Genomic DNA, 8681 nt, shown 5'->3' with positions numbered 1-8681 from the left:
CTCTGATGTCTCCTGTCTTCAGACGTCAGTGCTCCCAGTTTGGGGGCCTTAAGATTTGGGTTAAGAAAGCACTATTAGCTCCCCTATGTTTCTGGCCTTTGGGGTTGGACTGGAACTATCCTGCCTTCTTTCCTGTTCTTCAACTTTCAGACTGCAATTGTGGGGCTTCTCAGCTTCTGTAATCACGGGAGTTTTTGCTTCTGAATAAACACATTGGCAGGTGATCAATAGACCAATAGAAGATAAGTAAGTGGATACATTAGCTGATAGATTGATAAACAAATAGGGATGGATAGGCAATAGATGATGAATATGTAGATAGATAAATAATATATGATAAATGATGGAGTGATAGATGCACCAACTGATGATGGATACATAAATAGGCAGATAGATGATTGATAGACATGTAATAGATATATAGATGAACAATATGTAATAGATGGATAGATAGGTAGGTAGATTAGATAGATTAGATAGATAGATAGATAGATAGATAGATAGATAGATAGATAGATAGATAGATAGACAGACAGATAGGTTTGTGCTGCTTCTCTATGGGACTCTGATTAACACAGGGTAGACACTGTACTGACTAGCAAAATAATTTACTCAACCTTACAGTTACGAACGTTTTTCTCACACTGGAGTAAAAGCCCTGGTGAGAAAAGAGATGGGGAATGGGTGTTTTCTGATTTACTGAAACTGTTATTTTTATGCCATTGCTGTGTGTATGGTGTGCATGTGTGTGTGCAGGCACATGTGTGTGCGAGTACATACACCTGAGATCAGAGAACATTGGGAATCTTCTTCTATTGCTCTATGCCTTCTTTCTTTTGAGACAAGGTCTTCCACAGAACCCGAAGTGCATAGTTTTAGCCAGCAGCCAGGAAGCCCCAGGAATCCTCCTCCTCTCTCTGCTGGGGTTACAAGCATTTGTGGCCATACCAGCCTTCACATTAGTGCTTGAGGATTTGAGTTCAGGTCTCCACACCTGCACAGCAAGGGCTCATGCCCTCTCCAGCCCAGAACAGGTTCTTTTGTGTCTCTAGTTTCAAACCCAGGGTCGCAAAAAGATTAACTGCACCAAGTGGAAGGATAATGAAGAAAGAATTCCTGTACTTCTCTTTGTTTATTTAAAGTCCTTCGGGTCTGAGGATGTGCCTTGTCCTTCCTTTTCCCAAAAGGGGCCTTGTGAATTCTCCCGGATGTGCCCAACCCCTTAGTTAGCCCTTATCCCTGACCTTGAATGGCTTTCTCTGACTATGGTTAAGAGGAGGAGAGGGTGAGCATGCTTCTCTTCCAGAGAAACCCAACAGCTTCACTTCTTGTCTCTTAGAACAGCCCACTCCAATCCCAGTCCATAGAACAAAGATTGAGAACTGGGTGTAACTCGGGAAATGTAATTGAAAGTGATGTCTTTCACAGTCACTGCGCACGCGCACCCACCCCTCACTCCCCCCCCACATGCATGCACACACACATACACACACACACACACATGCACGCATGCATGCATACTGCCTTTTTTTTTTTGCAATTGGCTATGGGGACAACCACAAACTTTGGTCAAAGAGGAAATGATGCCAAATGCCTTCTTTAGAGAAAACACATCTGTCAGGGACAAGGGCTCTCAGAAAAGCTGGCAAAATGCAGGATGAAGATTGCCTAGAAGGACCGAAGCCCCTCTGTTTGTTAATGGACTGTTGGGCAGGCATTAACGCCAAATCTACTGTGAGAATGGGCTTCGGCTGAGGACTTATTCACATCCCACGTGTCATTCTCTAACCCAGGTCAGACACTCATGTCCTTCTTCCTTGTCACCATCAGCACTCAATTTTCATTGCACAGAATATGCACACTCCATCAGCATGGAGACGTGATCCACTTTTCTCCTCGTGGTCCCTGGCTCTAGCACAGTGTGTGATTAGTAAATATTTAGGGGAAAAAAACACAATTGAATGCTTCTGGATCCACCATCTACCAGATATGTGAGTTTGGACACATTGCTCAAGATTCTCTTTAGCCCCTTCACGATGGAGGTAGAAGATGCACCTGTGTCTTTGGGTTGTCCAAAATAAATAAGATGTGTGTCAAGTCACTTGACTCAGAATACTCAGTAAAGGCCAGCCACTGTCACTTATAGCTACAGCTGTCACCCCGAGGCAAAAAAACAAGGTTGTGAAGCACCTCGGACGTTACCTGGGGTATAGTGAGTGCTCAGAGGAGTTTACTCAACTGTATTTTACACACACCATGCCGGTTAATCTTGACAGCGCAAGTCACGTCACCAATATTCTGCTTCATGAAAGTGGTGGAACCTTAGAGGAAATTGAAATCTGCTCAAATCAGCAGTATGACAAAGAGCAGATTCAGAATTTGATCATATTTGCATAAACATGACATTGAACTACCACCCAAATCTTCATGCACTCTAAGTCTCAGCTTGTTTACCTGGGGAAGAAAACATACAGGAAGAGAACCAACAGCTCTCTGGTCTCCAAGATGCCCCAAGAGCAAGCATCCCAGGAGGAGAGGTGAGAACTCCCAAATCCATTTAGCCCTGAGCACATTTTAAGTGCTCATTTTCCCAGCATGACATTGTGGCTTGGCACCCTAAGGCTTCCTGCCAGTCTGTCTGCTGGGGCTCCACGCAGGCCCTCACTTGCCACCATCTCTTGATTGACACTGTCAGTTTCCCAGCCAATTTCCTTGAGCAGTTTAACAGCCTCTGGGTGCTGTAATTTCCCTCTACCCCATTTCTAAGTGCCAGCTTTCTTCTTCTGCAGATGCTAGGTCTGTCCTGTGCACCCATTTGGGGGCATGAGATGCTCAGCGCTCTCCAGCTTCCTCCCTTTTCTTGACTACGCTTTTTCTCTCTTGCATCATGGAACCAGAACAAGCTCAAAACGGATAGGTTTCCCATTCCGAACACAATAAAACCTTTTTAGACTGTATTTCAAAACAACCTACATTTGAGAATGGGGTGGTGGGTTCTGCAGCTTGTGTGGCTGTTCAATTTGTGACAGACATTCATGTACTGCTACTAAAATCAGCAGCCGCCAGTCGGGCACAAAGTTACTATCACAGGACACTAAACCGACCTCACATCCAAAAGGAATGGAAGATATTTAATAATGGATGTCTAAGTAATTTACTAATTGTTAGATTCAGCCCGACTGAGTTTCTATCCCCCCTGCTACAACCTCATATGTAAGCAAACAAATCCGGAAAGTTCTGAGTGTGGCGGAAGCAAATTAATCTTTGGATTGAACGTCTACGCATGAAAGTCAACCGTGTGCTCTCCACCTGAGTTAAACCATGAGCACGGGTCCAGCCAGCTTGCGTCATGTTCTGTCAGGAGTTTAGTGTCAAGTCCATGACGGGAAGAGACCGGCAAAGCAGGAGAAGCCACCCGCTTATCTCACTTGGCAATTTCTAAAACGATCACCTCATTGACCTGCCTTCCAAAATGCTTTTCTCAGCTCCCATTCACCTCCTGGCCTCCGGCCGCTTTTACCACATATTGCAACAGACCAAAAGCAAAGCTTCAATCCAGAAAGATGTCATGTGGGGAAGGCAACGATGGAAGCGTGAATATTATTCTATGTTCAACCCCGGCACGCACCAGGGCAGGTCTTCTTTAGGGAACAATGATGGGGTTTTGCTCATAAAATTGCAAATACCCTCAAGAGAATGTGAACAGAATGAAGCTGAAATGGTTTGTTCAACAAGACTGGGAAAAGCCGCTGAAGATATTCTTAGGATCGCAAGCAACAAGCAGGAGCCTGCTACCATGTAGAGAATCAAAGACATACTTGACTGACGAGATCCTGGCCAGAAAAACATGGGTCGGGATCGTCTCAGTGCAGACTCCTGAGAACAAGGTACTGGGCAGACCTTGGCAGAGACAAAGCTGTGCTTCTTGCTGTTTTACTGGAGCAAGTGACTTAGGCTTTCCCATCCAGAAAAAGAACTTAGTCCTAGTTCCTAACTCACAGGACCGCTGGGAGGGTTTTATGAATAGCATCACGAGCACTGCCCCTCGGTCACAGGCCAGTCCACCACCTGCCATGGTTACCATTAATGGCAAAGCACAGCTGCTTTCTTCGTTGTTTCTATTATATTTATATTAATAGATCAGTATCTGAAATGTGCACTACAGAGCTGAGTAGCTTCATTAAGGTATTTCCAGACCAGTCTGTACTGCGTGGTGTGAAATTGCTTTCTTTCCTCACATAATAATGAGCACAATTCCGTGAAATGGACATGAGAGTGAAGAGGGCCCTGACAGGTATTTGTTTCCATATATGATTTTAAATTCCATGTTACTACAAATTAACTCAGCCCTTGTCTATAAAAATTTGTAGAATGCTAAATGGGACCCTCTATCTTAAATGCCTTGAAATCCTTTTTATTTTACTTTGTTCTGAGACAGTATCTCACAGACCAGGCTAGCCTGAACTCACTATGTAGCCCAAGGCTAGCCCTGCCTCTTGGATGCTGGACTCGTAAGTGTTAGCCACTATGCCGAGTCCTCTAGCATCTTGCACCACTTTCACCCACCTTTACTTTAGCATCAGTATGCTTCTGAATCCCTGACTACTCATGTCTGTGCCTCAGTGGCTGTTCTCAGCTTCATCCAGAGTTTGGGGGAGTTTTTATTCCTTTGGGATGGCCTTTACCAGTGACCACTGGGTAACGGACTTTGAAGATCCAATTTTCTTCCCTGTGTTTGATTAGAAAAAAATCTTAGGTGTAATCTACACCCATGAGTTTCTCTATGGGGGTAGGCTGAGACCAAGCACTGTTCAACACTGGCCCTAATTACAATTTGGCTTTTTCCCCTGCCCTGTTTTTGCCCTGCTTTCTTGATCATTTCTAATTCCCTAAAGTAAGTATTTTCACACCAGTTCTGGTCTCAGGCTTAACTTGGAGAGTCAAGCATGGCACAATTGCTGTGGATAATGGTGCCTATATTTTTTTGTGTGTGTTCATATGTGTCTTTTATGATGCTCAAATCTGACAACTATGAAATTGTATAGTATATATCACAGGCTTTAAATTTTTTAAATACTTATCATCACCATCTTTTCATGTCTACAAATATTCCCCAACAACGCATTTCAAATAGCCACCTGGCACCCTCTTGTATGGCTGCCCTATAATTTAACCAATGCCACTCAAATTCTTTTTGCTGTTTATTGCTATAGTAACATAATAATGCTGGATGGAACATCTTTGCAAGAAAAATTTTGCATATGTCTATTCATGTTCTATCTGGAGCTAGGTCAAAGGTTGGAGCATCTTATGGCTATGATTCTTATTCCAAAATGTCCTCCAAAAGCAGCAGCCCTGGTTGATTATGATCAAGCAGCATTGCCTTTAGTCTTTATCCCTGTCATTCCTCTGTTTGTGAGACTAAATAAGCAGGGGCTGGGACATGAGCCCCAAGGAAGCCTAGAACATGGATGGACCCAGCAGAAGCTTTGGTTTTCAAAATGACCTACTGCTGCCCCCCACTGCACCAACTGCTTTAAGTCTTACCTGCATTTCCATCTTCATTGCGTGAAGTGGAATGAGCCTTCCTCACATTTCCTGATTTCAAACTTCCCTGCCAAGGTACAGTGTTGCTGTTTGGTTGTTTTACTCTTTTTATTCTTTTGGCTTTTTGCTCTTTGAGGAGCCCACCACCCAGCTTCCAAATAAACCATACACGGAGGCTTATTCTTAATCATAAATGCCCAGCCTTAGTTCGGCTTGTTTCCAGACGGCTTTCCTTAAATTATCCCACATACCTTTGGCCTCTAGACTTTCTCCTTTTCTTACTTCTGTATAGCTTACCTCCATTCTTACTCCATGGAAGTGACTGGCCCCTAGCGGTGTCCTCTCCTCATTCTCTCTTGCTCCTTCCTCTCTTCCCAGATCTCTCTTATTTATTCTTTCTGCCTGCCAGCCCCGCCTATCCTTTCTCCTGCCTCACTATTGGCCATTCAGCTCTTTATTAGCCCCACATTGGAATGTCAAAATGTTGTTGGTTTTTCAATCTTTACTCTTTGGTCTTTTGAATTTGGTGGGGAGTGGGCTCCAACCAGCTCTGAAACAAATCACACATGGAGTCTTATTCTTTCTTATAAATATCCAGTCTTAGCTTGACTTGTTTCTAGCCAACTTTTCTTAACTTAAACTATCCCATCTACCTTTGCCTCTGGGCTTTTTCCTTTTCTTACTTCTATAATCTGACTTTGACACTTTCTCTGTGGCTGGCTGGGTCCCTTCTTTCCTTCCTTCCTTCCTTCCTTCTTTCTTTCCTTCCTCCCCTCCCCCTCCTCCTCTTTCTTTCTTTCTTTCTTTCTTTCTTTCTTTCTTTCTTTCTTTCTTTCTTTAAGATAGAGCTTCACTGTAACTCTGGAGCCTGTCCTGGAACTAGATCTTGTAGACCAGGCTGGCCTCAAAATGTCTCTGCCTCCAAACTGCTGGGACTAAAGGTGTGTGCCACCACCACCCAGTGCCTTTTCTTGCTTCTTGATCTCTCCTCCTATTTATTCTCTCTGCCTGCCAGCCCCACCTATCCTTTCTATTTCCTTGCTTTTGGCCATTTAATTCTTTATTAGACCATCAGGTGTTTTAGACAGGCAAAGAATCACAGCTTCACAGAGTTAAACAAATTCAACATAAAAAAACGCAACATATCTTTGTATCATTAAAACAAATGTTCCCCCAGCGTAAACAAATGTAACACATCCTAAAATAATATTTCACATTCTCCCGTTTGTCTAAATATAAAAAAGATTCTAACTTTAATATAATAAAACTAAACACAACAAAAGGAATTATCAAGTAACAATTATATTTATAACATTCTGTCCACTTGTAGCTAGCATATTCAAAGAAAATAATGCATTATTTATTCTCTTAGTAAATTCAAAGTTTTACACTTAATTTATTTTCTATCACAACTAAGGAAAACTGCAACTATAACTATCTAGTCTTTAACTCCAAAGACCCTGGAAGGATATAATATTACTTGAGTGAACAGGAAGTACATTACAAGCAGCTTCCAAAACTTTAGAAATAGAAGAGACATCTGACTGCCTGGACAGTCACCCAAAGTTTCTCTGCAATATTGGGGCATCCATTTTTAGCCTACAGGCCTAGAATATCTGGTACATTTTTTTTGTAAAGCTGGAAATTTGAAGGACTGTGCCACCTTGTACTGGCAAAGTTTGTCAGTCACTTTCTTTTGTGTCCAGCAGAATGTCTGGCAGACTCTTCCATGAAGCAGGAACTCTGAAGGACTGTCCTGCCTTTTCTGGCAAAGTGCAACAGTCATTTTCCTGTGGGTCCTGTGTGCCAAGTAGTCAAGGTAAAAGCAGTTTCTTGCCCAAATGACTAAACTTGCCACAATGAAAGCAAACTCCTATGGAGTTTCTCCAATGTCTATCATCCTTTTATGAAGTAAATTGGTATTGCCAATTTATGATATAATTGGGGTTGATGTGTCTCATTGTCATGAAAAAATCTTATATTAACAAAACATTTTAAATTCCATATTTTATAGGTCTTTGACATGTTTGAAGACTATCTAAATATATCTCTATATGACATTGAAAGCACACCTAACATATCTACAAATTTGATTTATAGATGACTAACTACTAACCTATGTTTCTTGATCATCCTAAATAGTTTATAATAGTAGCTTTCAAAAACTAGAACCTTATCTTATATTTTTAAATGAGCTTCATCGGTATAATACTTTAAACAAGAATAGAAGCATATATATATATATATATATATATATATATATATATATATATATATAGTGTAGCAAAAATAACCTTAAATTTGTATCAACATATTATATTCCCCTAAATGTTAACAAACATCCATAGCCCACCAAATAACCAAAAGCTTCCCACACCCCTCTTGGGAATGTGGACATTATGTTCCCTAGACTGCTTCCTGCTAAATGTAGGTGGACACATCTTTAGGATTCCTGAGAAAATTTAAGATAGTAGCCAAGTCCTAGGAAGCTATAACCTTTGTTGATAGATATCACCTATAAGTTTCAGGAGTTCTCTCTTAATCAAACCTGATCCATATTAACCTGGAAAAAAATCCACAATTCCTTGTTTCCTATGGAAACAAAAGCAAAACCTCTTCTCTGAAGCATTTTTGACTTCCATTTGACAAATAGATTTTTTAAAAAAATAAAGGCATTCTTAAAGTACATAGGCTGGTTTATTTCAACAATCACTCTCTCAATCCCATCTCTCTTAGCAGCTGTCTTTTTGCTCATCAACATTCAAAAAATTCAAAATCAACACAGTAACACTAGGTCTCTGTGAATTTCACACCTTACATGGCTTTATTCTTTCAGATTACTTTTATGTTCGCTTTTAAAAACTTTATTAATTTTAACTATTTCTTTCTATGACTGTCTATACCCATTTTTTCCTTTTTTTAAGCCTACATACATTGTAAAACACACTGGAACCTGTTTAGAGATATTTTTCCCATCTGAATCTGTCTTTACTGCTTTTCTCTAGTCTTTTTTGACTGTGTAAGAAAACTTTAAACTGTTAAACTACCCCTGAATCCTTCGCATGGTCTCAGCTAGCTCTGCCTGCTTCTAGGTTCATGAGAGCCAAGCCTAAAGCTAAAGCCTAAAGCTTGCA

This window comes from Myodes glareolus, chromosome 7, assembly GCF_982192425.1.
Source record: "Myodes glareolus chromosome 7, mMyoGla1.1, whole genome shotgun sequence".
Lineage (NCBI taxonomy): Eukaryota > Metazoa > Chordata > Mammalia > Rodentia > Cricetidae > Myodes > Myodes glareolus.
This window is presented reverse-complemented; position numbering follows the sequence as displayed.